The sequence below is a fragment of the Falco peregrinus genome, chromosome 8 (assembly GCF_023634155.1).
Source record: "Falco peregrinus isolate bFalPer1 chromosome 8, bFalPer1.pri, whole genome shotgun sequence".
In the NCBI taxonomy this organism is placed as follows: Eukaryota; Metazoa; Chordata; class Aves; order Falconiformes; family Falconidae; genus Falco; species Falco peregrinus.
Window position 1 is genome coordinate 54,672,919 of NC_073728.1, and position 27,820 is coordinate 54,700,738.

Sequence of the window (27,820 nt, forward strand, 5' to 3'; positions counted from 1 at the left end):
GCGGCCAGGGGGTGCGAAGGTGCCTTCCCCCGGCGGTATGGGCGAGGGGGGGGGGGGGAGAAAAAAAAAAAAAAAGGTGAAAAAGCGGGATTGTGATGATTTGGAGGAGCGGGCTGCTTTGGAGGGGGGAGGCAGCACCGGGAGGCCGGCCCTCCCGGGGATGGGAAAGCAACTTCGGGGCGCCCCAGGCGCCGCCGGTGCCCTTGCGCCGGGAGCAGCGGGGGTGCCCGTGCCGGGTCGCCCGCGCCGGCTGCCCTGCGGCACTGATGTCTCATTGCGAGACTTGATTTAAAACAGAAAAAAAAAAAGGTAAAAATCAGCCGCTCTCCGAAGGAGCAATTGCACTGACTTTCTTGGAAATCCTCCACTCCCTCCTCCTTCCCCCCCCCCCCCCCCCCCCCCCCCCGGGATTTTGTACCCTGCGAGCTCCGAGGGGACTTGGGTCAAATCCATCATTTGGGGGGGCTGGAAGGGGGACGTGGTACCCGAGTGCGGACCCGGCCGGGTGAGCCTTCCTCGGCACCCCCCTCCCCCAACAGCCGCCCCCGGGGAGAGGGAGCATCGCCCTTGCAACACCGCCCCCCCCCCCCCCCCCCGCGAAGCAAACCCGCAGCCAGCTCTGGCTGCTCCCCTTTGTCCGGTAGCTGGGAGCGTGGCGCGGGGGGTTTGTGTAGGGAAATCTCTAGCAGGTGATGAGAAGTGCCGCGCTCGCTGGGGAGGGGGCGTGCGTGTCCCCCCTCTCCCTGCCGTAATGCACATCAGATGTTTCATCAGACCCCGCAGGCCCCACGCGGCTCCTGCCCCCCCCAGCAGCCCCCGAGCCCCGGGGCGCGCTGGGCCGTGCGGGGGGCGGGGGGTCCCGCCGGGGGGGGGGGGCGGGTGGGCGCAGCCAGGAATGTCTCCAGCTGCTGCTGCCGCCCGCTTCCTCACAGCTGTCAAAATGCACTTGAGGAAATCCACTCACACCTCCCCGAGCAAGGGTCTCCTCGGCGGGACGTGACACCGTGCTGCAGGACCATGGCTCCAGGGCTGTGCACCAGCCGGCGCGTTTTGACACCCCCCTTGCAGCCCCCTGAGACACCCCCGTCGGTTCTCCACCCCCCCCCCCCCCTCCCGCCCCGGGGCCTTCCCTGATTTTGTCCCAGGCCAGGAGGTTTGTTTGCTGGGTCTGAGTGGTGCAAAGTTTATCATTCTTTAGGGTTTGACTTTGAAACATCTTTAAGATTGAAATTCTTCACGGTGGTGCCAAGCTCGGGTGGAAATCCCCTTTTATCAGGATGCTGCTGCCTTGTGAACTGCAACTTGCAGCTTCCCCCCGAGCAGCCTGCTGTGCCAGCGCCGATGTCTGCAAAGCCCCTGTGCCCCTGGGATGGGCTCTGCCCTTTTTGACAACAGGGCTATTAAAGGAATAGGTTTTTCTTCTTCATTTGTACCTCACCCTGAGTGCCTGGTGGCCCTTCGTTTGTCCTTGTTCTCTTACTATTTATACTGCTGAAGAGTTTTGCTATTTAATTGCCTTTGCTAAGGTCTAACTAGCTTGACTTTAACAGTTCTCAGCTCCAGTGTTCAAAGACCGGGAACTGAATGAAGTCAGGAGCAGCACAGAAGGGAGTAACGGATGGCAGAATTTAAGGGGAGAGCAGTTTCTCCTCCGTGGGAGGAAGTAAGAACCAATGTACTGTTCCTAACCAGCAAGTTTCATACACGTATTATATATATTGTATATGTATATACACTATGTACTAATATAACACATTATCTATTTTCATCTTTCTCTTGTGCCTCACAGATTGTGCTTTCTCCTCATGCCTTTTCTCTGCTGCTTTAGGTCAGATGCTCTCCTGCAACCATTCTTCGTCGATCTTTCTACCTCTTTTTAAAGTCACAATTTTCGGATGGGTTCTGCCCTTTCAACTTAAAGGAATTCTGCACATCCTTCGCGCGCCAGACCCCGTGCTGCTCCCTCTGGCTGACTTCTCCAGCCAGGGCTCATCATTTCTCAGAGCGCGCCCTCGAAGCACGCCGCCTTGGGTGCCCTAGCGCGGCTCGTCCTCCACTTCAGCCCGTATTGTATTAATTGCTCCATTCAAGGTTATTTTCACATCTTTTTCTTACCAAAACCGTGCCGGAAATAGCACCCCCCTCGTGTCACTGTTTGGTGAAGAAATGTGCCGGCTGCCAGCGCGTTGAGCGTTCCCTGTCCCCTGCTCGGCAGGCATTGCTGGGCGGCGGGTGGCACTCGCGGCTGTAGGATTTTTCCCTGCTTTTCTCTCCCGAGGTCACCCATCAGGGTGCTTCTGGGATTAGAGAATCTGGTCCCACTCAGCCCTTCCTTGGCAAGGCAAGAAGCTGCGCCTGCATTTTAAAGGTGAGCACAGTCAGGAAAAATGCACATGATAGGCGAGTCATGCTCTAGCAAATTTGGCATCTTTTGGAGCCTGGTGTAACTCGCTCCCTGGCAGCACGATTGACTGCCCGTTCGAGTGCCAGGTAATTTCATAGAATAGTTACCAATTCCAGTGATTTAGAGGCTGGTTTCCAGGAGACCTGCAGCTTTGCTCCAGCGGCAGGGAGCTTGCGTGGACGCAGGCGCCTGATCGCAGGATGGTGTCCGATTGCCAGGCGTTTGATGACGTGTTTGAGGAGTAACACTTCAGAGAGGATCACAAGTATTTCCAGCAGTTTTGAACAACTGTTGGCTTTTAGGAATACACTTTTGAGTTCCCTTTAGCCAACATACCTAGGTTTTACTTTTTGAGAGTATTTCATAATTTGATTAAAACTTTACATGATCAAGCAGTAGTCTGAGCATTTTGCAACTGTCTTTAAATGGGAAGCCTTCAGTTGTTTGGGGTTTTTAGGGGAGATGAGCTACTTTCATGATTATTAGCAGGGCTTTGTCCCTGCGAGGCCGTTGCAGGCAGGTGAAGGCTTAGGAATGCTGTGCAAAAGGCTCCAGCACACAGGGAGAGGGCGAGCACACCCAGTTATGAAGGACGGAGAGGCTGATGACTTCAAAAGGGAAGAGGATGCTGTGGGGAAGGTGTGCCGAGGTCTGGATTATGGGTTTTTTATCTGTGACTAAACACATTTCACAGTAGAGTTAAAGTCAGCTGTGCTGTGCAGCCCCAGCAGCACAATGGGATTTCATCAGACTCGAGAAAAGCAAGACAGGGGAATTTATTGTTGCCTCTTCTCCTGGGTAATTTCCCCACCTCGAGGCTTAGTGCAAGGTGCTGACTTGCAAATGACACATCATTACGAAGCCAGCCCAGAGCTGCAAAGCATCGCTGGGAAAGTGGTTGGGAGAGCGGAGGAAGCTGCCTGTTGGACTTGGTTCCTCCTGGTGTGGGACCTGCTCTGGGAACGTGTTGATTTAATTCCCACAAGTTGGTTCTCGGATGGTGTGAATAAAGCTGCTGACAGTGACTGAAATGGGATTTGACACTGGAGAACCTGTTAGGCTCAGTAAATGTAGGTCTGTTGGGAAGCTTCAAAGGGTTGTATTTTAAGCCACTTTTCCTCCATCATCATCGATTTAGTATTTCTGAATCTCTGGCAACTGTAGTTTTTTATGATGAACAAGCAGAAGTCGACAATAAAGGCATAGAGAATGAAATGCAAGAAAAGGCAGAGCTAATTATATTAAAAATTAGACAGCCATTTTTTTCCTGATTGCTTGTCTAAAAATCAGGTATCTGAGAAATGGTCTCAATGCGTTATGCACCATGTTTAAAGATGGTCTGGCTTCTTTGATAAAATATGAACAATTTGAAAGATTTATGATCGTCAGAAACCCTGCCAAACGTTTTAGTATTTAGAGCAGCAGGAAACCACTCTGTGATATTTTTAAAACAGGTATTTACTCAAGTAATTGGTTACTTTTTATGTGGAATAAGAAAACCTGGTGCAGCTATATTGGACTTGACATAAAAGACAGGTATGTAATTTGTGAGCAAAACAGGGTGGAATGTACACATTGTACCTGGGGAGGTATTTCAAGAAAGACAACTCCTTGAGACAAAAAGCCAAAACAACAGACACGCTAGGTTGCATGCCAGAATTGTTTATTCCTCAGTTAATCAGCTGTGTAATGAATGTCCAGAAACAATCCCTTCTGCCCAGGTAGTTTAAGTTTCAAACTTCGTAAGCTTTTTGGCCTTCATAAAATGGATTACATGGAAGTTGGACAAAAAACACATGTTTCTGAGAACATTTTGGTTCAATAAAAAAAAAAAAGTGGCAAAGTTGGTGCCAACAATTTACTACAGAATATCCGAACCAGATGTTAAACTATAATTCCAAACAATTTGCCAGAATTATGTATTTACTTTATTCTTTAAGTCAAACTAAAGATATGCATGGTTTTTATTACTTGTGGATATAAACAAAAATGTGGTGTGATTACAACTAATATAAGGCAGACAGTGCCAAACAGTCGTGATTTCTCCGACTACTGCACTAGCTAAAGAAAATTGGAAGCTCTGTGGGCAATTATGTGTGAAAGGGTCGTCAAAATGTGGCTGCTCAGATTGAGACATATCAGACTGCAGGCTGCTTAGTCACCAGATAAGAGCGTTGGCCAGAAGCTTCTATTTCTCCCCTTTTCTCACAGAAGTACAATTTTTCCCCCCTGGAGAGAATGGGGAAGAGATCTGCAAGGCATGCTGAGTTACATTCCTAACTAAAATAATACATGGACGGGACTCTTGTTAGGAGATACTTGTAGGCAATCTCCGGCTTGCTGGTTCTTACCCAGATGAGCTGCTATCCGATGGTTGAAAAGACAGACATTGACATCAAAATTGCAATCTTGAAAGGACAGAGTGAGTTTTAGCAGCAGTTTTTATGACATTATATGTCATTCAGGTTATAAAGGGTTCTAGCTGGCACTCCCACAAGCTGAAACAATCTTTACCTACTGTCAAGAGGCTCTCAGAAAACCTCAAATAATTTCCTTGAGTGAAGTGGCTACCTCAGTCAGCTGCGGCTTGACGTGGAGAACTGCTGAACATCCTGTAACACCCAGATCCCCAGGTCGGGCTCCAAATCAGCAGGGAGAAAAACACATCAGAAAGTAGAGAAAAGAGTTTTGAGAAGAGGCTTTGACTCAGAGAATTTTTCAGCGGATTCACCCAAGTCGAATCCCTCTGTGTGTTATATGGAAAAGAAGAATCTGCAAAAGATTTGCTGTGGAGTCTCTGGTTTCATCCAGACATTGGCTTGCTGGGACACAGCGAGCTCTGTCTTCTGACCGAGGGATGCGGTGTCAGATCCTGCTCGGAGGAGCATGGGAGCTCTGCTCTTCTGCAGAAATCCTGTTTGATTTTGGGAAAAGCATGCTTTCATATAAAGCAAAAAGGAGTTATCTGGGTCTCCCATCTGAAGAGCACCTGCTACATAAAGCATCCTCTTCGTTTTACATGATTCAAGGTTAACATGTACTTCGTTATGGACAGGATCAAGACCAGCGATGAACGGGCTTCCTCCTGCAACACGAGATGCTTTTGTGTTTTTGAACCTGCCAAATCCTGAAGCAATAGCTGCAGGAGAGATGAGAATTACCACTGCAATATTAGTGCCAAAGCCCAACACAAATAGTTTAGTGTCACAGCTGACATTTTTATCAGACACACCCAGCTTATGTGTGTTTATGATTCAGTTACGTGAGGCAGAAATTGAAGATGGGTGAGATTTGCTAGTCCTAGGGTGTCCTTCACCTTTGCAATGCCAGATTCTTCTGACGTTCTGGTTCCTTGGCTCCTCCTTCACCTCGCCTCCCTTCTCCACCTCACCTCCTCAAGGAGCCACAAGTGATACTTGCAGTCAAAGTGGACATTGGCAACATTTTTGTTTTGCTCTGGAAGAAACTATCTTGGCATTCCTGGCCTTCCAATTTGTACTAATCCTACCAGCTTGTGGCTAGGCCAAAAAAAAATATGCTGTAGCCCATCATGCTAGGACTATCAGAAACCCAGGTCAGGTAACAGGACTGTAATTCCATGGGGCTCGCCAAGAAGGAAACATGCCAGTGTAATTATAGTGGTAATTATAGCACCGTAGTCACCGCCCACAAAGTACGACTCTCTGCAGAGTACAATGATTCCAGAATCAGAGTCTAAACAATATAATGATCTTAAATTGTCCTACCCGCCAGTCGTGGCTCTCCGTTGGATTGACCTCAGATTGAAAGTGAATCTGCTTCTCCTGTGAATGGCCGTGCAGATGCCAGCAAATACACATGGAACGGATGGTTTGCCTGCCTCTCCTGTGCTTGTTCTCCACTGACTCACTTCAGCCAACAGCTGATGCTGAAATTAAGGCTCAGCTTTTGTTTTCACATTGGACCCAACACATTTGAATGCAATTCTGCAGAGCGGGTAAGAGCAGTGAGACAGAAAAGCACCTCTACAGTCCTATCTTGGGCTCTCATCAGCTTCTCATAAACCACGTTTGACTTTGTGTGTGTAGACGGTCTTCCCACGGCTTTGGGACTTCTCAGTGCAGACCAGAACAAGAACTAACCTGTATATCTGTTCCCGTGGCCTAATGACAGTTGCTTGGTGGATCCTCTCATTTCACCGTACGGGGTCCAGGCAGATGCTCTGACGCACAGCACAGCCTCTAAACCCCCTTGGCTTAGAGACACCGGTGTTCATGGCCTATGTGACATGCTTTACGGGTTTGTGTCCTTCCTGTGGAATAACGAGAGCTGTGGATTGAAATTCACGTTAAAAAAAAAAAAAAAAAAAAAAGCTTAGTTAATCATCAAGCCCAGACAGTTGAGAAAGAAAGATTCCCCAAGTCTTTTCCTCAGTTTTGCAGGACTTGCAGGCAGCATGTAGAAAAACCAGGGCTCGCTGCAGCGAGCAGAGTCCACGGTCCTGCTGCTTTGCGGGTGTGCGGGTGTGACACGAGTAGTTACCAATACTGGAGCAGGTGACTTTTAAAATACAAATTAAAGTCCTGGTGCTGTCATGTGGTCCACTGATTCCAGTGGGACTACTTGGATGCAGGAATCTGCCTGAGCCTTTTTTTTTTCAGGGCTGATGCTAACATCTCTTTTCAAATTAAGTTTATTAATACCTTCAATTATTATTTATCACAAAGTAACATGCGGTTTGCCACTATGATGTGCATGTTGCCTGCATCACCTGTGTCTGTATTTATTCTGACATCATTTAATGTGGTTTTATTATGATTAATTAAGATGAGGGTTTTCTTTGCTGTGGAAGGCTTTTGTTTTGCAGTGCTGTGGTGGTGGGAGCTCTGTCCGGTTGTTTGTACATCGCCATGTGCTTGCTCCAGGGACGTTGTGCACAGTGAATCCACAAGCATGCATGCCTGCTTTCAGCGGGATCTGATGCCAATGAAAACACATTCTTTGAAGAGATAGGTAATTACTTAAGACTTTGTCTAATGTTATAACAGGACCAATAGACTATTTGAACCAGTTTAGCATTCATAATAATACGTGGTTCGGAGCTGAATAAAAGGCTATAATTCTTTTCAGGGGTTCCACTGACATAATAAACCACGAGAGTTCAGCTAGTCAGCAGAAAGCAAAGATTGGATTATAGCTGGGCGCATCAGCATGGGACCGTACATGGTAGTTTCTCATGTCTGTGAAGGGATTATTTCAGAAGGTTTTTTTTCTCCTTATTTGAAATTACTTTAAATCTATAACCCCGAATGGAAGAACTGCTGTTTCCTGTGAGAAAAATCCTCAGAGATAATATTTGCCATCTTCTCTATCCTAGTGTAATCAGATTTTATTCTGGAAACGCCTCCGTGAATGCAATTTTTCCAGTCTTTCACCAGTCCAACAATAAACAAGCTGTGGTGCTGCAGTACCGTACAGCTGTATGTGCACATCTGGCTGGTGCATGCATGTCCCCCCCCGTGCTATTGTTCAGGTGGTTCTTCTCCCACCTGCTTAAGAGTTTTGCCCATCTATGGACCAAGACTTGAACCTGTATTTATTTAAATGTGTTCTGTATATGGGTTGGGTGGGTCCTTTCCTGGCACTATTTCAGCTGCAGCTGTTTTCATGGCAAGTAGTGGGTCCCAAGTGCTAAATATGCTTTGATTTTTGGTTGATGTCACATTGCATTTATAAGTAGTTAGGGACCATTTTAAAACAGAGATGTGTTTATATAAATATTTTATTTTTTGATAGCCTCAGGAAACCAAGTCAATAACTGAGGAAATAAATAGGCATGGAAAAAATCATAAGGGTATTGTTTATGAGTAGATTATAGTCAGATGATAATAACAAGCAGAATGAATAAAGTGGAGAGGCAGAACTGACATGACAGATACTAGCTTTAATACCACGTACTGAACTTTCAGTACATCTTGTTTTAGGGTTCATATTTCTTGAAAATCCACAGGAATAAATTGGACTCTGGGTAAGTGGTTCAGACAGAGCTGACTGGAGGGTGGAATGTGCAGAACAAGACCACAGGCAGGGTGTCCATGGTCTTCTGCTGCTTCCCAGGACTCTGCTCTGCCTTTCCAGCTCTTCATGTTTAGTCAAGTTTCTGTTCTGATAATTGATGGCCCACTAGCCAAGGTAAATACTGCCTGTGCTTTTGTGTCTTCTTTCATCAGCGTGCTTTGCTGGGTGCCCTGAGAGCATCTGCTGAGATTCATCTGTGTGTATGATGCCCCAGCAGGAAGGCCGGGGTTGGTTCTCCCCAGTCTCACTGTGCACATGAGGTGCTTCATCCCGTGTGGAAAACAGGCGGGCTGTCTCTGGCTTAGCTGTGTAGCCGTCATGGAGCAGACCCTGCTCCAGGGGAGCAGAGCACGAGCAGCCTGGAGGAGGACACAGCTCCCGGTGGTACGTGGCTGGTAACATGGCTCTGTGTCAACCTGTCTCACCCTCGTGTTGGGGAATATGATGGAGAACGGGCACAACAGCCTTAATACTGACTGTCTAGCTGCCAGAGTCTTTCTGGGAAACTGTTTGCAGGGCACAGCCTTAAGACCAGTATAAATTGCACTGAGGCCAGCCTCGGCTTGGATGGCACTAGGATTGGATTGCCAGAAGGTTTTTCAATAATAACAGCAACTGTCCTAACTAGTGACATAGTACTGCTCATTTATATGATTTATGGGAACACTGTATGCAATGATTCCAGCATATACAAGCAGGACTGAACTTCTTTTTAGCTTCCTGAATAGAGGCAGCCGTGTAATACACACAGGAGCTTAGTACTCATGGGAATATCCAGCACTGCCTGTGGCTGGAGGAGCTGTTTACATCCATCATTTCAACTGGCCCCATTAGGAGTTTTTGAAAACAGCAAAGAAATTTCTCTTGTGTTAAAACTAGGAGACCAGATAGCCTGCTAGCTATGTTATGTTTCCACGTTCATCTGCCCACTTGAGTAGGGTAGTCAGGCGTGGGGATGTTGTTTGTATTTGGGTCTGGATTATCAGTGAGTATAGAGCTTGTATTGTCTTGGCTGGGCCCAGCATTGTGGGCAGACTGTCTGACTGCAGTGGGTTGAGTCCTGAGATCATACCAGCAATTCTTCTTCCACAGCCAGTCTCCCACTATAGGCTGCTGGAACACACTGGGGTATTTCCAAATTCTTTTCTGCATCGGTCTAGGAGGGTTAAGGAGTTCCCTCAGCATTTGCCTTTCTTTCAATGAACGTGTGTGGCAGGCTCAGTGTCCTAAGCAGGCCAAAATCTTCGGGTTTGCATTTGCAAAAAAATAGACTGTTCAGTTCCTTCATTGCTGGGTACGATTTGTTAGGTATGGAAACCACAGTGTACCCCCCAGCAGAGCACTCCTTACACAGAACAATCCAGGGCACCCCTTGGATGTATGGGTATACATGTCTATGCATACTGTATGTATACACATTCCTCCCCATGTGCCTGGAAAGCAGCGTTCAGTGCAGATGTCCTCAGCTGGCTAAGGAGCGGTGAGAATAGATTCTCACTGGCCTTGTGACAGTGTTACGCAAGAATAAGTCAGGGAGCCGGGGTTGTATTTTGTGCATCAACAAACCTAACAACAGAGACCCGGCCTTGGGAGGCTCAATTCAGCAGTTTGGGCGTGTTACTCATCCTGAAAAAAACGGGGGAAGCAGAGGGAATATAGCACACCCCAGGCAAGTCCAAACTTACTCCTGGTCTTCACATAGAACGTCTTGCAGTTTAGTAGCAGAATACTGGATTTTTGCTCTCAAAATCTTTATAGATTCTTCAGGTGGCACAATCACTGCCTACCAGTCATCTCAACTGGTTCAAATGCAGATCATCATCATCTTGAAGGTATTTTGGGAGAGATTAGATGGACTTGAGATCAGCTCGGTTTTGAAGTCCTCTGAATTAAGATAAATGAGAATGGATTGACTTTAGGCAATTTTAACTGTCTAAAGTGCATTGAGTATTCCTTTTTCCAGTCAAAAATCTCTATTAATTAGCTGACATAATAGTTCTGTGCCTCTTCTGTGAAGTTTTGAGCAAACCTGTACAATTGCCTGGAGCCTACAGACAGCTCCAGCACCTTAGTGTTCCAAGGTGTTTCTCCAGAAATAGACAGACGACTAAACGTCCCAGCAGGAGGATGTGATTTCTCTCAAACTGATGTCTAGTCCCTGCACATTTAAACTTTATCTCATTAAAATGATTTGGAGTCCATTACTCTCCTACCAAAAGTTCCCTCTGTGTTTTAAGGACACAAACAACATAATCTAAGCAAAGATGTTTACATTTCTCAAATCTTGGGTTAGATTGTGGGTCATTCTCTGACGTTATCTCTTGAACATTTATGGGTTTGAATGACATTCAGTAGAGCAGGGTATTGCTGTTTTGCCTTGATATTTGGGTTCTGTTTTAGTCCGTTGACACCATATCTAAACTGCAAACATATTTCACTCTTGGTGTTTTATCCTGGGTGTCTGCTACATGGAGATAACAGTAGATTTGTTTGTAAATGAAGGTTTCAACAGTCAATGCATATGCCTAAGTATCTCTTGGCATTTCTTACTGCTGCAATTGCGTCTGCTGAGGGCAGTTAAGGTAGTTGCCTCTGGCTGTGCTCCAGGATGTGATTTTTTTCTCTTTCATTGCCATCTGACCAGTGTGATGATGACAGAGCTTCTGTAGAGCAATCTCTGGTTTGAGCACAGCCTGATTTTGGATAAGGGCTAGTTTCTAACTTCTTAATTTCCTGAGGAGGGACTAGCATTTCGTGAGAGCCGCTTTTCTCACTACATCGTTTCTCTTCCTTCTGCTGTCACGTCTGCCAGTCTTTGGCTCACTGAACTATTTCAGAGCCAGCCTCTTCTCCTGTGACACCAGGTACACTGAACTCTTTCCCTGTGACATAACTTTCCACCAGACACCTGCCACTTGGTCATGTCATTCTGCTGCAGAGTACAGTCTTTGGGCCAGCATGAATGGGTCCAGCAGGGAGCAGCTAATTCCCACCAGTCAGTAGAAGTGATATAAACACATGGAGAATCCTTTGTGTCATGGATGGGTTTCATGAGGAGGCTTCACCACAATTGTACTTGGAGTCCACATGGGGACTCCGTTCATCTCTGTCACCCTGGATGAACAGTGGGGAAACCATGAATTGCCCCCCAAGTCAGCACTTGTTCTTATTCCCATCCACTGGAAATGTCTGAAAGATATTCAGGAGAAAATGTATTAGAGGAGTTAACAGACAAATGAACTCACTCCAAAACAGCACCTTACTCGGCTAATTTAGCTGCAGTTCACAGTGGTAAGACAACAGGCAGGTGACGTGGAGGTCACTCAAAACCCCACAGCACTAGAGATAATGATCATTTTATTAAAAATCCACCCCTTACACAGACATGAACTTCACTAAGAGATGGGTTTCTCCTGATGCAGCTGATAATTTGTTTATTTACTTCTCGCAGTTCCCAGGTACTTCAGCTGTGCATGTTTTCCATGGGTCAGTTATTTCTGATCAGCGATGTGGCTTCCAAGCCATGTCATGCCTTCAACGGCAGCCCAGCAGCCAGCGTTTCACCTGGGCCTTGGGAACAGTTGCTGACGGTGACTCTGCTGCTTCAGCAGCTTCTCGTTTTCCCCAGTGTGGTTTCCCTACACTTGGGCAATGCTGTCACTGGTGACCTTTGCCTCTACGCTGCCTAGAAATGTCATCCGGCCTCAAACCCACGTGGGAAACAGACGGTCTCCTCCGAGCTGTGGGACACCTACCACAAGTTTGCACTTGGGTCTCCTCCAGTTTTCAGCCAGTTCACTAATGATCCTTTTTGGAAGGGCTATAGGAACGGAAATTACATACAGATGGGAATTAACAGCTGGTGCTTTAACGAGACCCCTATTTCTCCTTCCCTGAGGGAATCTGTCTAATCCAGGTTCATTCCGTACCTGCTTTTTCTTCACCAAAGTAGATTTTGAAGTTCCTTCTTTCAGTTGTTTATGACCTGACTTTTCACAAAAGCTTTTGAAATGGAGCCCTTGTAAGAGCACGCATCTTTTCCCATTACGAGTTTTGTGTTCAGCTCAGTACAAGCTGCTTCCACAGTCCATCACTGGGCTGAAGTGCTCCACCAGGACCTACCAAACCAGTCTCCCCATTGTGTGTTGTGTGCCAGGTCCATCTCCTCTGTCTGGCATTCCAAAAGGCTATCATTGTAGCTGTCTGCAGAACTCGAGTCCATGCAGGGAACAGAGAAAAACATATTTTACTAATAGCTGTTGCTAAAGCATTTTGGTATAAGGACCTAACATCCTTCATGAATGTGGCAATGGCTTCTCAGCAGCCCTCCGGTCCACACAGCCCCCCATTCGATGTGCTTTTGCAGACTTCTTCATCTGCCCCCTCCTGCACGTCTTCACCAGTAGAAAAACGTTTTCCTAGCTGAAAGCCTTTGCCAGCTGTGCTAATACTTGCTTACAAACTTGCTTTACAGAGATTTCACAATTCCAGCAGGCAGGACTTTACTCTTAGCCCCTGCTTAAAGTGCAGGCTGAAATCCTGAACTTGGCCCTTTCTAAGAAGTACTTTCCCTCTGCAGGCACGCTGCAGGGAGTCTTCGCTTCCCACTTCTCCATGTAAACCAGGCAGTATTCTATGAATTTCAGCTAAAAAAAAATGTTGATTGTGTTCTTTGCAGGGCAATAAAAAGAAGTCCCTCACAATACATTTCCACCTGATTAAAAGAGATTATTTTAGTGATTTAAATTTTGGGGCTGAGGGTATTATGTTGGGCAAAGTTTGATAATGGGTGCTGGTGTTTTGTGGCTGATCCTGATGGGTTGTCGTAGCCATTTACCTGCTTATCATCTTTTTTTAACACTTTTCCTTTGAAAGCTCTGGGACAGGAGACTGGAAATCTCCTTCAGTCAGTGCTTGCACAGGCTGTATTCCCAGGGCAACTTAACCAAGCGCTGTTGAAGTACTGCATTAGGCCAAAAGCTGGGATCTCTGTCAGAAACAGATGCAACACAGCAAGAGTCTGCTGAGGGAAGCGCACTGGAGAGGGGAAGCATGTTCCCACGTACTACACCCGCTGCTAGGACAGTCCCCTGGACCCCGGCAGGAGAGGATGGGGCACAGCCTCCACGGGAGCAAGCCTGCCTCCGGCACCGCATCTGCCAGAGCGGCACGGCACCGGGAAACAGGCTCAGCTGCCAACCTGCTGCTCCGCCGGCACAGCTCCGGCCTCTGCCGAGCTCCTGGGTGGGGATGGAGGGCATGCAACTCCCTGCTGGGGTGCCCACCTCCCAGCCTTGTCCCTGCAGCAGGGGCTGGTGCAGATGTGCTAAAACACGAAATCCTGGGTAGCAGCAAATTTGGGTGGTGTTAGGGATGGGAAAGAGCAGAGGGGAAGGGAGAGAGAGGCTTCGTTCGGAACTCATTGACACCTATTATCTGTTTTGTCTCTGCCTCTTCAGCCCTGGGATAATATTTTCCCATATTAATAGGAAAATGTACACATTTCCTTCTGCTTGAAGCCCTGATTTTACAAAAAGGGAAAATTATCTTGGATTTAGACTCCTACTCAGGTCTTCGTGAGCATATTTCTAGGATCAGGTTCTCTTGCCCACTCATTCATTTGGATCTGCAACCCAGCAGGTATCAGTGCCATAACAATTAACATACAGTCTATCTTTCTTTCATTATTTTTTAGCTTTTATTTTAAACTGGGAGTTCTGGTATTTCTGTGTACCATTTGCACAATGATTTTGTTGCTTTAAGCTTGATGTGTCAGTTGAGATAGTTTATTGCTGTGTTAGTACTGTGACTGTGAAGGAACAGTGTGCTTTCCATCCATGATATTCCTTTTCTGAGCAGATCAGTCCCAATGAACTCAGCAAATGATGTGAGCTTTATTAAACATTTGTTCAGAAAATACATTCCATTGTTAGATATACCGGCATGTTTGCTGACATGACCATGCTGCAGTAGTACGTGATCGGAGCTGGCCTGTGATTTATGATAGTGGGGTTGGTAGTAAAGCAAGGGCTTGTTGCTTCTTTATTTAAAAAAAAAATAATATATATATATATATGGGTAAAGCATAAGGGTAAAAATCAAATCACACTTTAAAAAGTATATGATATTTATGAAGAAAAGACAAAAACAATTCAGACTTCAGTTCTGTGAACCCTGACAATGTGCTTTTGAGTGCCCTATGCCAAAAAACCAAGCCCGAGTGAGTCTCAGGCTGTTAAAAAGAAGCAGGAGAAAGAGAGCCAGTCCTTTGCGAGGCGCTGCCAAAGCCTCGAGTAGAGGCAGACGCTGATGTCAGAAGGGAGCTGCTGTGATTGTCTTGTTTGCTACGTGATTGACAATACGTGTGACACCATCCCTGTGCCCAGTACAACTCTGTTGGAGTTTTCCATTGGCTTTGGTGAGAATTGGCTCAAATCCGACATTTGTCTTATGTGTTAATGTGTTAACTGTGTCAAAAACTTTGCAACACCATTGACTATTGTACAGCTGATGATCTATTGGATGATAACTGTATCTGAATAGGACAGACGACCACAGGAATTTCCCTCAATGTCTGTTGCATTGTTATTAAAGACAGAACTACAGTACGGCTCTGACAGTGCAATTTCATTATAACAACAGTAGATTTTCCAGGAAGTTAACTTTTGGCTTGTTACTTAATCACCAAACTAATGAAATGTTGTTAGACTGAACCGAGAACAGTTTGCCTTCGACTGGATCGTTATTATTTTTAAGTATCACTTATATAATTTAAAAATATAATTTGCTGTTATTATTTTTGGTCAAGAATTAAAAAAAAGTCCCTGGTTTGTGTCTAAGCTTTAGATAAAGAATGTCGTAGCAGAAAGTATGGGAGGAAAGCCCTATGTGCCCTCCCTGACATTCCTGTCACCGAGGGGTTTATTGTTAAGGGTTGTATGTGTATAACTGATGGGCTGAAGCACTTCGTTTGCAGTTGTGGTATTTCATGGGAATTAGATAATGAATCTGTGCAGCAGTTACGTCTGCAGGGGAGGTTGGTCTTACCATTCTAAGACGTTATTAGGACAAACAGTCCACCTAAGTTAAAAATGAAGCAATGCTTCACGCTGCAGCTTTGCTGGTCAAGCCTGGGACCTGTGCCTTGTCCTTTCTCAGTGCAAAGCAGAGCATGTGTTTTTCGACGACCTTTCACTGCTCACAGGTTTTGTTCTGTAAGAACAAAAAATGTAGAACTTTTGTGTTTTCAACAGCTACCATCTCTTAAAGCCCTTGTAACGATCATGGCTGAACGCCGAGGTCCGTCCTTAGGCTTGACTCTGCTTCTTGATCACACTGAGCTCCAGTTGATTTAAATGGGAGTTTTGCCTGAGGAAGAGGGCAAAACTTGGGATTTGGTGCAGTACGTTCTGTGAAAGGACGTTCACCCGTAACCTATATTGCCTTGACTTGGCAGTATTGTTTTATCTTGTATATCTGACACTCTCCCTTTCACTGCTTACGTAAGAAAATCGTTTGTACTGTCAACAGCTCTGTTTAACCTTTAATAATCAAATTAGTAACTAAAACCAAGAGGCCCAAGTCCTGAGGCCGATATTTGGGTAAAGCTTCCACTGAAGCCAATGGTAGTTTTGTGAGGGACAGGTCTGGAAAAGCCCTGAATTTTGAACTCAGAATTTACCCCAGCAAGCTTTTTCAGTAGCCTCTGTTTCTGCGCTACAAAGAACAACTAGGACTACAGTGGCAGGGAGGGGAAACGCTAACAGAACCTTCCTGTACTTTCCATTTAATGACTTTATTGGACGAGATGTCTGATGATACCAGGTTTTTCTAATTCTCATTTTTATAAGCTATCTAATACGCAGAAACATCAGTTCTGGGCATATGTTCCTGTCCCTGGAGTCTTGTTCAGACATTGGAGAAATATTTTCTAACTCAAAAGATAAACACTTCTGCTAGAGTTCAGGGGCGGAAATTGTTTTCATCGCAGCAGGTGTTGCCTATTAGTTCTACTAGATCTAACCCCCTAAGCTGGGCTTTAAGTGAGATGCATAATCAAGCTCTTACATCATTGTGAGATGTACCGTACTCAAAGCTTTTGCTTGCTGCGACTGTATTTCCTCCAAGAAACATCCTGTTTTGCAATCCCCTGAATTCCCCATGTGCCATACAGCATTAGGGATTTCATCACCTCGTGGGCGCACAGGCTATGCTTTCTGCAGAAGACCCATAGGGAGGGAGAGACAGAGTGCCAGACCAGTCCGAGGTTTCTGTATTTCCTGGTAGGACCATGTGCTCTGTGAACGATAGCTTCATTTTTATCCTCCCTCTGGTGCGCTTCATGCTGTTTCCATTCTAGATCCGAGCCTGCTTAGTAGGCTGCTGGAGGCTGCTGATTGCATCACGTTGAGGAAGGGATCATGCTCTCCTCAGTCCTGCTCAATGATTTCAATTCCTATGTTTCTTTTTATGGCCTTGCCCGCTTTGTTTCTGTCCTTCACCTTGCTATCATGCATGCAGTGGACAAAATAGGCTAGTAAAAGGCATCGCTGTTTGTAGAGTCAATTCTTTATCTCCAGCTTTCATCAAGGTTTACTGTTAAAGGTAGTGGATTTATTTGCAGGCTCCATCTTTGTATTTGAGAATAGAATCTATTTATTAATGGCTTTTCACTTTACATCTTTACTGTAAATCTTTACTTCTTTCTTTTGGACCTAATGTGACTCACCTGAATTCACTGGGGATTGTTCGTTTGGGTTTATAAATAGGTTTGCCAGACCTCAGGGGGTGCTGGCAGGCTCTGGCTGCCCTAAGCAGCTCCACCTGAGCCCTGTCCACACACCCTGTGCCTGCTGGTCCTTGTCTGTGTTTAGGCTCAGCCAATGGTGGTGTGGGGCTCTTGTGCTTAGCCTTGCACCTTCATCTTCTGGCTTGAGTTGGGCTTACCTGAGGTTCTGGATTGTGGCTGACCCTGGCTGTGGCTACTGAACTCACTCAGCTCTTGCCCAGGTACTGGGGGGGCTGCATCCCTAGCTGGGGGTGTTGCTCTGCTGTCTCCCTTGGTCCTGCTTGTCTATCCCCTGCAGAGCATCTTGCTCTGTCTCCTCCTGGGCTGTGGGAAGCAAGTTCTGGCCTTCTTTGTTGCAAACACTTTCAAGAGCAGTTTGCCTTAAGGGTTGCCTGTATTTTTGTACAGCTGACCTAGGTCGTGGGTTGAAACCTGTTTACAGTTTTGCTGCTTTTGCACAGATAGTACCACAACTGCAGTACTCCTTTGTTGAGCAGCAACATTCCATTTTTCCACTTTTTACAGTCAATTGTATGGGTCTGTCTAGTACATAGAAGAAAATGGACTGGGTGTATTTTTTTCTAAGCATTTTTGGTTTTGTGTTGTGTGTGGTTTTTATAGCAGAAGAAAGGTATAATGATGGCCGCTAATTCACTGGCCTCATCACTGCTTAGTCACCTGTGAAACTAGTTAAAATGGCACTGACTCAAAAAGATGCCAGGCAAAGCTGGAAAGAAAAGATTGCTCCTGAAGCTTTTTGGTGAAACTCGCTGGGGCTGTAATCATGTCTTAGAGCTCATGTGCCTTATTAACACGTACCTAGCAGGTGTCTGGAGGGCTGAGGGGAGCAAAGAAAGCAAAATCTTAGCGTGTTTATCCTATACGAATGTTCTTTCGCTATTATGGCACATCGTCCTGTGCTGCAGGATAAAGCACGTGTGGGAGAGGCTGGCAGTCTGGAGCAGCACTTTTCCCTCATCCCACTAGAGGGTGGGTGCAGTTTGGACAAAGCGAGGCTTTGGCTGGCTGAACCCTGCCTGCCTTGGCAAGGCGCGCGATGGAGCGTGAGCGTTAATTTATCACCTAACAAGGGTGGTGGGGCTGCCAGGGTTGGCAGTTGGTACTTCAGAAAATATTTAGCTTGGGGAGGGATGCAAGTGTTTTCCCTCTTTAATTCAGGCTCTGTCATCAGAAGATGTTACGAGTATTAATAATATATAGAGTGAGCCAAATATTTTTCAGTAGCTTAAAACAAAGTGTCTATACTTTTTTTTTTAAAAAATTGATTGAGAAGTTCATCTTGGCACGCTTTACCAGGCTCACAGGCACAGCATTTTAAAAGTACTTGTTTCAGAAAGAGGAAAAATTGAAGATTAGACTGTATTTTATTTTGATTTAATATTTGCAAAATAATTCATTTTGTGACTAAAAGACATATAAATAAAACAGTCCTCTGATCACAGTCTCTGCTTTGGAAATGAAGAACACTTTGTGCTTAAAATAAGAATCAGCAATTTGGAAAGAATATGATTCATTGTATAGCTGTCAGTACCATTGGAGCCAACTCCCCTAAATTCTACTTCAGACACAGCAGGCCAGAAGATACCGTTTCAGTTCTGTTTGGAGCTTTTTGTTTTTTATTTATTTTTCATCTGACCTGTTGGTTTGCATTGTAGGAACTGAGAATGCAATCTTGGTTTAAGGTAGAGCTGATTATTTTTTATAGCTGAATTATATAAAGCTTGTCCAAGACAAGGTGGAATAAAGGTTGAAAAGAAAAGTTTATAAAGTTTGGGGTGAGAGAATATCTATAAAAAGCGATTGAACAGACCGACATTAATTTGATGTTGAATAAGGCTGCGATGCTGAATAAAACAGGGAAAGGTTCAAGAAAGAATCCTGACAAACTACTTCTTCTGTAACAGAAGACATTAACATAAGTAAGAATAATAATGCTTTTTGACACAAAGTGGAATTAATTTGTAAAGTCCAGTCTGTTGAGAAATCAAAGATTTGATCTTAAGGAGAGAATGTGCAGTTAGATTAATCAATCTAAAATAAAAAGGAAGAGAAAATGTTCAATCCTCTGACTTTGACACGTGTTTCTTTATGACAGCACCTGACAGTCTTTCATATCTGGGACAGCACAGTATAATATTATATTTCTGCATGACAGTAGTGGAGTTTTCCCTGGGTCCAGGGCAAAATATTGCACAAGTGACCCAGGTTCCTTGCAGGCTTCATATATCCGTTTTTTAATCTTCTGTTAGAGCATCATCAGTGTTGGCCTCCTCTGGAGATGGGAGACAAGCAGAAGATGGATCACTGAGTCTGTTCTGGCATGATAGTTCCTGTGTGTTGTTCCACAGAAAGGGTTATGATCAACAAAAACATTGCCAACCCAGGTCACTTGCCAGTTTATGAGGTATGGGATTGCTTTTCTGGTTGATGCAGCCCTGGTTGTTTTTGCTGTTATTGAAATGTGACATTGGCTGACAGCTCTGTGGGATCTCACATATGGAGACTTTGCTCCACAGGGATGGGAGAAACTGGACAAATTGTAGCGGGTTTTCACATATGGGGCCAATTCATGCCTGATGAACCCCTGTGGAAGCTGTTGGCACTGCACCAGCTAAGAGGCTGACCCGTCATATCCACTGACTCATTGTGGTGCCGTTTGTCATGATTAAAGCGCTTGAAATTTTCCCCCTAATGGGGGACCATGCTGAGTTTCAGTGTGTACTGCTCTGCTGCCTGCCTGTTTCTGTTGTTGCTAGATCTTCTGGGGTTGTTTGTGTTTATTTAAAAGGAGAACAGTGAACTAAGCTGGTGGTTGAAGCAGCAAATGTGGTTTAGTTGGATTATAAAAACTTTTGACGTTCTTTGTCGCCTTCTTAAATGTGTGATGTGAATGGGTATGAGAACAGGCAATGTGGATAAAGAGGAAATGGATGATCGAAACGAGACCAGACTGGTGGAAAGAGATGGGAACACTGTGGTGACTTGTTCAAGGATGCTTTCAATCCATCCTGCATCCTTGGAAGGAGACAGTACTGCTGCAGCAGTGATACATGTGTCTTCAGAAGATGGTACCCTAAGAAGGTGACCAGGGATGGAGGGGAAAGGAACACACTGGCGTCCGTGGAACTAGGAAAGGAATTCCCAGATCTTCCAATTACATTGAAAGATCTGCACGTGAGCAAGCGTGGGGGGAAGCATCACCAGTGGTCTGTAGCTAGATCTGTGCTATGCGTGGCTGACTGGCCTGGTGGGCCATATTTGCTGTATATTAGAGAAGTGGCTGAGGCCATAGATGTGAAGATACCACTGTTGTGCTGTTTTCCCCAACAATTTATGGCTGTGGTTTAGAAAGCAAAGAAGCAAAGATGTCAGTATGAGTGATTCAGTAATACCAAGCTCAAGCCTATTGTTACGGTCTCTCAGGGCATAGTATGGGGCTTGCTTCCACCACTTGCAGTGTGTTGTGGAGGAGGAGGCTGGAAGAGGAAAAGGAAAAATCCAAGAAAAATATGTGTGAAGCTTGAAAAGAGTAGTAGGGCTGTAGGCTCAAGAAGAGAACCAGAGAGGCATCTCATCTAAATAATCTAAGATGCTTTGGAATGGGCTGAAAGGGTGAATAATAACCTGGCAACTGAAAGAGTTGTGTGGGTTTTTGGTTTGGTGTGTGTGGTGGTTGCTTTGTGGTTTGTTTGTGTGTGTGTTTGTTTGTCTGTTGTTGTTGTTTGTGTTTTGTGTGTGTGTTTGTTTTGTTTTTTTTAAGAGAGCTGGCGGTACTGCAGCCAGCTGGGAATGGCAGTGGGGGCACAGTAAAGTAACATGGATGGTGGAAGGAGAGGGTGGCTTGGGGCAGTGAAGAGAACTGAAGGCACCTTCCTTAGTCGGCAGCGGGGGCATGCAAAATAATGATTCTTATCCCTCATTTCACTGTATTTCTGATCACTTGTTCTGTTTTTGTGTGCTGCTGACTTTAGGCAGTAGAAGCAACGGATTACAAAAAAGGAGGAGGGAGTAAGTGTGGTCCCTGGGCTGTAACTGTGTCCCTAAGCCACCACCACCTAGGGCCTGGCTTAAAGCTGGCTCTTCCTAGTGTTTATTAACTGGAGAGGGACAAACATGAAGATAGTTAAGCAGATCACATAATCTATCCAGTAAGACACCATGGCAGTAAGAACATTCTTTCTTTTGTGCAAAAGTATTTAAATTTTAGTAAACTGTAGTCCATCCCTGGCAGTGCTCAAGGCCAGGTTGGATGGGACTTTGAACAACCTGGTCCAGGGGAAGGCGTCCCTGCCGATGGCAGGGGGAGTGGAACTAGAAGGTCCCTTCCAACCCAAACCATTCTATGATTCATTAGCAGTCAGTTACTTTCTCCATGCACTTAAGCTCACATATAAGTTCTGCCTGAGGTCAAGTTGCTAGCACTGTGTTGTGTATAAATGAGCACAGCAGGCCATAGAGAAAAGCAGTTGTGATCATGCAGAGCTCTGAAGTTTCAGAATAAAAAGCTGATTTTTCATATATGTTCTGATAAGGAAAACTTGTATAATATGTGGAAAGCAATGAAAGCACTGTCTAATAGCAAAGATTTCTGTTTTAGCAATACTTTATTGTATATTTTGGAGGAGGAACTTTGACAGATGGTGGCCTTTCTCCATCATTTGTTTGAAATGGCTAGTGAGGTTTTAGTTTGGAATCAGAAAAACATGAGGCTAAGCAATGTGTGACATACAGGTGGTGTTGGTCATGTTTGTAGATAGACCATGAGAAAAGGGAAAGAGAGGGTGTACACACGGAGGACACAGCTGTGAGATGCAGGTAAAAGGAGGATGCAGAGATGAAAATAGGCTAAAAATGAGGGTAAGTAATGTTCAGAGTCAAAGGGCGTAGGTCATTGTTAGTGACAGCGAGGAGGCTGAAGGTAGGAGGTGAAGGTGATGCATATTGAGCTGTTCAGTATTAACACCCTTCTTTCTTGAGTTCTGCTAATTCTTTTATGTCCTTATTTTGTGGTCCAGAGTTTTGGACCCTGTTTCATACTCCTTCTACTGAGCACAGCTTTTCCCAGGTGTGCAGGAATGGGGATACTGCTTGGGCTAGAGCACTCCAGCCCCTAAACAAGCAAAAAAGTGCACCCCCTCACCCCCCAGCTCTGCCAGTACTGCTCCAAAGTCAACGTTGTTCCTCTAAAGCCACTGAGGTTAGACCTAGGGATGGATTTTGCCACTGTATTTGGAAGTATCTGTAATCCATGTGCAAGCTGGGCATCTTAAAAACTAGTAATAAAATAATAAAATATAAAGACAGCATTATTGCCTTCCACATCTTTCTTGTGTAATCTGCCTGCAGAATCTCTAGGCAATCTTCTCCCAATCTGGAGGTAGTTTTGGTTTCGCGTATGTAGTTTCTGAAGGGCTACCTCCATCAGTCACTATGCATTAGAGCTGTAAAAATAAGAAAAATAATAATTTTACTCCCTGGAAAACAAATCAAACCACAGTACAGATTTGTCAGCTGTCCAAGCAACTGAAAACAATCAGTAATAAAATGCCTTTAAATCAACAAATAGAGAACCAAAGAAATACCAAGTAAGATTAATTGCTATCAATTGTTCCAAGATTTTATAACAAAGGGGAAGGAGGAGGAATTAGTCTTGCAGACTTTACACACTTTTTTTTTTAAAGGCCAGCAGTTACCCAAGTCAGTAAAAATGAGGTAATTATATTGCAAAATTCTTTGGATGAGAATGAGACTTAGTTCCAAAATCTGAAGCTACATTTACCCACAGCAGAAAATTGCTGGAAATCAGGAGAATAGCAGCTTGCATGTTTATTTTTCCTAGAAGAAAACAATTGACTCTTCAGAACTCGTTTCAGAGTGACTGGAAACAGATGGTGGTGGAGATGCTTTGCAACCCAGAAGCATCAGGGTGGTTATGGATTCCTGGAGCCTTGTGTCGTGTTTGCCTGCCTCAGGCTTAAACAAATACAAACTGGACTGGGAAGCAAAAGAGACTTTTCAGGAGGCAGGAGTTCTCAATCACTGGTCTCTCAAACTGAGAGAATGGGTTCGCAGCTATGTTCTTTCTTTTGCTGTAATTATTAATTAGTTTGTTGTGTGCTAGGGGCTGGGCAGAGCTGCCCTTGCCTTTCCCAAATCCTGAAAAATTTGTGCTTAAATTCAGTAATAGAAGGAAAAAGGTATGCAAAATTCTAGACAGAAGCTTGAAAAGAAGGGGTCGCCACAATCTTGTTCGTGGAGTGGTTCAGTGGCAGCATATCTTCCTGGCGACTGTAACAAAGTTTATTTGTACTGCAGTAACTCTAGGTATATGTGACTGTAATGCAGTATTACACCAATAACGAAAATAAAATCTGTAGGCTGTATGCAGAAGCTCTGAGTGGATCTCCCAGTGTTTGTGGGGATGCCCCACTCCAGAGGGATGCAGTAAGGAAGACTTAGACTTGTGCTATGGAGATCTGTTTTCTTTACCAGAATAAAGCTGGTTGTTCAGTGTTTAAATAAGGCATCTTTTTGTATGATGCTTTTTCAATCTTAATACACCAAGAATTTGAATTCTCTTTCCAAGCCAACAAGTAAATTCATTAAATGGCAATCACGCTATGTTTCTGCTTGCCAGAACACCCAGACCAGGCTTACTATTATTCTATTTGCCATCAAGGACAGGGATATAAATGACTTTTTCTGTACTATATATACACACACATTATACAATACATGGACTTTCAATTTATTTTATGTATCAGTCTTCATAGTTTCTGCATTTGTGTTACTTGCTGCATTAGTTTTACCGTTCTGTCAATAGTATTGACAGAATCGGGTACTGCTTCAATGAGTTATGCAGCTAGAGGACACCCATGAAAATACTTTTCCTGATACAGAAAAGTATTTATATAAATGACTAATAATTTCAGACTGTGAATAGTGGCACTCTGTTTACAGAGGATCCTGTATTCAAAGGCTGTCGTATGTCTATACTTTGTGGATTGGGGAGCAGGTGCATGTTTTCACAATGCTGTTTCTTGTAAAGTTAAATAACGCTGTGGGGAGATTCCAGAGCAAAATCCCACTTTCAGGTCAGACTTGTAACACTGCAAACTGCCTGGGATCTGAAGGTGAAACTGTACTTCTTTTTCTGTTTTCTTTACCCTTAGTTTAAAAGATGAAGATAGGCCAGACTGGCCTGCCCATGCAGCAGTCACTGGGGTGGCTGCAGGTTTTCAGGGTTTGCTGGTGCAAGGTTAATAAGTGTAAAGTTTGACCCCTTGCCCCCCACTTTCTCTCTCTGAAGCCACAACTAAGCCCTTGTGCCTTTTTATTTACCTTGCATCTTATCTCTCTTTGTTCTCCTCTCCCCAGGGGGTTCGGTTCGGTTCGCTCTTTATGGCTTCAGTCTCTCTTTCTCTCTTCTCTTGTTGTCATGCTGAGCCTGTGGAGTTCTCCTTACTGAAGAAAGGCTAGAGTGAAAAGTCCCTGCAGCCCAGTTCTCACATAATCTGACCTGAGTTTAATCCAATTTGTCTTGGCAGGGAGTTTTATAGCTGGGATGGGCAGCCTCAGAAGAGCAAACCTGAGCTGGCTGTACTGTAGCACACTCATGCCTTGTTGCATCACAGCTGGCTTGGTCCTGGCTGAGAAAGTGTTGTAGGTTAAGGTCTTTAAATAAACTAAAAATGAATGGATAGCCTGTAGAGAAAGGGCCTTGCATTGGTCTGCAGCAGAGAAAGAAGCTAGGACTGGGCAATTAGAGCAACATGTGTGTATGACTTCAAGGGCACTGAGAGAGTGGGTGGTTCCTGTGCAAGTCATCGTCCTTGGAGGTTTATTCCTAGCTCCACTCTTGCTAGTGCCATCTCTTAAGACCTTCTGGCCCCTGAACGAGCTAGCGGCTCTCCGTGCTGCTCTGATGTGGGAGAGGAATATGACTGTTGGTGACATCAGCTGGAAGTATTGATGGATTTATAGGAGAGCCTTTCTGCAGAGCGTTTTAATAAATAATCTGCTGAACTAGTTCTTGGTTCTTGCCAGTGTACACTTCTTCCCCTTGCAAACAGTGTCACAAAGATGCAGCAGAGCAATGAGTCCATGTGGCAAAATCTGTGGTGGATGGGACGGGTCTTTCCCTGTAGTCATTAGTAACGCTGAAGTTGGCATGTTGCTTCAAAGGAGTTACTACTTAACTCTGTTTCAGGCTTGTGAGCATTTTGGTGGGAGCGAGGCTGGAGAAATAGAGGAGGTAGTATAAGATTGCACATTGCCTCCATCCCGATAGCACCAGAAACCACAGCTTCTTCTAAGTCTTTTGACCCAAACACTGTGGTCATGGTGGAAGTGTGAGTCCATAATGCAGCTGAGGCCCAACTCTCAACAAATAGTTCTTCAGGTGCTTTCTAATTTAGAAACATGGCCACAGTGCTTTGGATGTGCAAAGTACTCTACCCATGTTTACAAAGCCTTGCAAAGGCATGAAATTGTGTTCCTTGTGTTAATGTTCCATTTTAATAATAGCCATCAGGCCTCCTAGCTAGTCCATTTCAGAGCATTAATTGAACTTCTTGGGTGCTCAAAGGCATTAACCTTTGACTGTAGCACATACTAGAGGCAAACTAATCATTCAAATGTTCTCCCCAGCGTGCCTTATTGCTTAACCGTACTGTAGGAATGTAGCATATCGCTGGATAAATCATTCACCATGATATCATCAGAACTGCTGGTTTGCCATTTAATTCTAGTGAGGTACAGAATGTTTCAAACCATGGCAATTAGCATTTGCATGGACTGGAAAACCTGGCTGAATGATATACGTGCATTTTTGAAAAAAGGGAGGAGGAAGAACAACAGAAGCAGTGAGATGCATGTTGGCAGGTAACTGCATTTTTCCCCCGGGCAGGTGCCTTAGCTATGTGGTAGTTTACTTGTATCTCTGCTGATCTGGACCATCTGCCAGGTCTTTGCCATTACTGTGCTGGAGGCATGGGGTTTGTTTGTGACATAATGTTGTGTTATAATGGAGAGTACTGGGATGTAGCTGTGCACGTATCCTGAAAATCCAAAAGTATCCAGAAAAAACGATGGAGATGGTTTAGAGATTTGTGTTAGAAAGTTTATTTTCCCTTGTTTTGCACCCACTGTCTGGGGAAGTTCTCTATGGGATGTTAGTTTTGAATATTTATAGAATTGTGGAATCATTTGGAAAAGACCCTTAAGATCGTCAAGTCCAACCATTAACCCAGGACTGCCAAGTCCACCACTAAACCATGTCCCTAAACACCACATCTACACGTTTTTTGAACACCACCAGAAGTGACGTTAAGCTGAAAATGTTAGTCAGTTTGCTAGCTTGGACCAAAGCTGACTGTCCTTCCTGGGATAAAACTCACCCAGAGTCTTAATGCAAGTTGGCTGAGATGACAGTGTTCCAGACTTCCTTTCTGGTACTTTCTGGACTTCTGTAATGAGCTATGGTTGGTGAAAGCACCAGGAAAATGAATTAAACAAAAATAAATAAAAAATGCATTGACAACTCATCCTTGCCACACAGTTAAAACAAAGAAGCAAATAGACCCTCCCAAATCCTGTTCTCCCACTCCTTTTGGTCTCATAATTCCTGTTCTAAGAGGGGGGGATTCCTCTCCTCCACCCAGCTCCTCTGGGTGCCCCCTTGTAGCCTTTCCTCTCCTGCTGGCTGAGCACTGAGCTATCTGGTCATCTGTCCCAGCAGTAGCTATTTGGAAGTTCTCAGATCACTGCATCCCAACAAAATTTTGGGTCTTTCATGCATGTGGAGACTATTCTGGGAAGGAAAGGGCTGTCTGTCCAAAGCCAGAGGCAGAGACAAGTCCTCATCATTGATGCCTGCTGATTCCAAGAAGTAGCTTTGGACTGTTCTTGTACAAAGGGCTGTCTCTGCTGCCTTGGGGCTGATGGGGATTTGGAGGGTAGCCACGCATGAGTGATTGCTCCCAATTACCCGTCATAGGTCCTAATGAGAGGGACTTTGGTACCAAAGACAATAAGATAAAATATTCTGTGTCTGTCTGTGTCAGTGTGACCTTAGAGCAATAGGACCAGCTGGTGGTTTCCAAATTACGTGGCCAGTGGCTACAGTCCTGAAGGAATCCAAAAACCTTCAGTGTGCCTATGAGCAAAATGAAGAGGGATGTGTAGCTACTGGCTTCATTCTAGGACACTGCAGTCCCTAAGTCTAGCCTAAACTCATTGCCAGAGCAATGAAAGAGCAGAGATGAGTTTGAGGAAGCGCAAAAGAACATTAGCTCACCCTGGAGGTCTTAAGCTGCCAAGGTTTTCCTGAAAAGGGAGCCGGTTTCATGCAGACAGAATACAAGGACTTGAATGTCCCCAATAGGAAAGTTTCTATTAAAAAAAACAAACCCAGACATGCACTTTCATATTAATGTGAAAATTCTTCTGTTGTTTATGAAATCAACTCTTTAAGGGGGTGGCGGGGGGAGAAAAAGAAAAGCTGTTTGTTAGCAAAATGAAATCCAGACAAATATTTATAGCTACTTTCA

The 27,820-nt window shown here is 44.8% G+C and overlaps 2 long non-coding RNA genes across 4 annotated transcripts in view; one reads left to right on the forward strand and one right to left on the reverse strand.

Moving 5' to 3' along the window:
- Window positions 1-27,820, forward strand: part of LOC114010579 (uncharacterized) — a 258,400-nt gene that overhangs the window by 41,875 nt on the left and 188,705 nt on the right. For 2 of the 3 annotated variants that reach the window (XR_008748365.1, XR_008748364.1), the window contains exon 1: window positions 7,186-7,396. The exons of the other annotated variant lie outside the window; for it this stretch is intronic. This is a non-coding gene — a long non-coding RNA (uncharacterized LOC114010579). Of the gene's footprint in view, window positions 1-7,185; window positions 7,397-27,820 lie in introns of those variants that run through there. 3 annotated transcript variants of the gene reach the window in all.
- Window positions 21,856-24,903, reverse strand: LOC114010578 (uncharacterized). Its single transcript, XR_003552059.2, has 2 exons — window positions 24,612-24,903; window positions 21,856-22,711 (listed from the first exon to the last, which is right to left on the reverse strand). It is a non-coding gene; the product is annotated as an uncharacterized LOC114010578 (long non-coding RNA).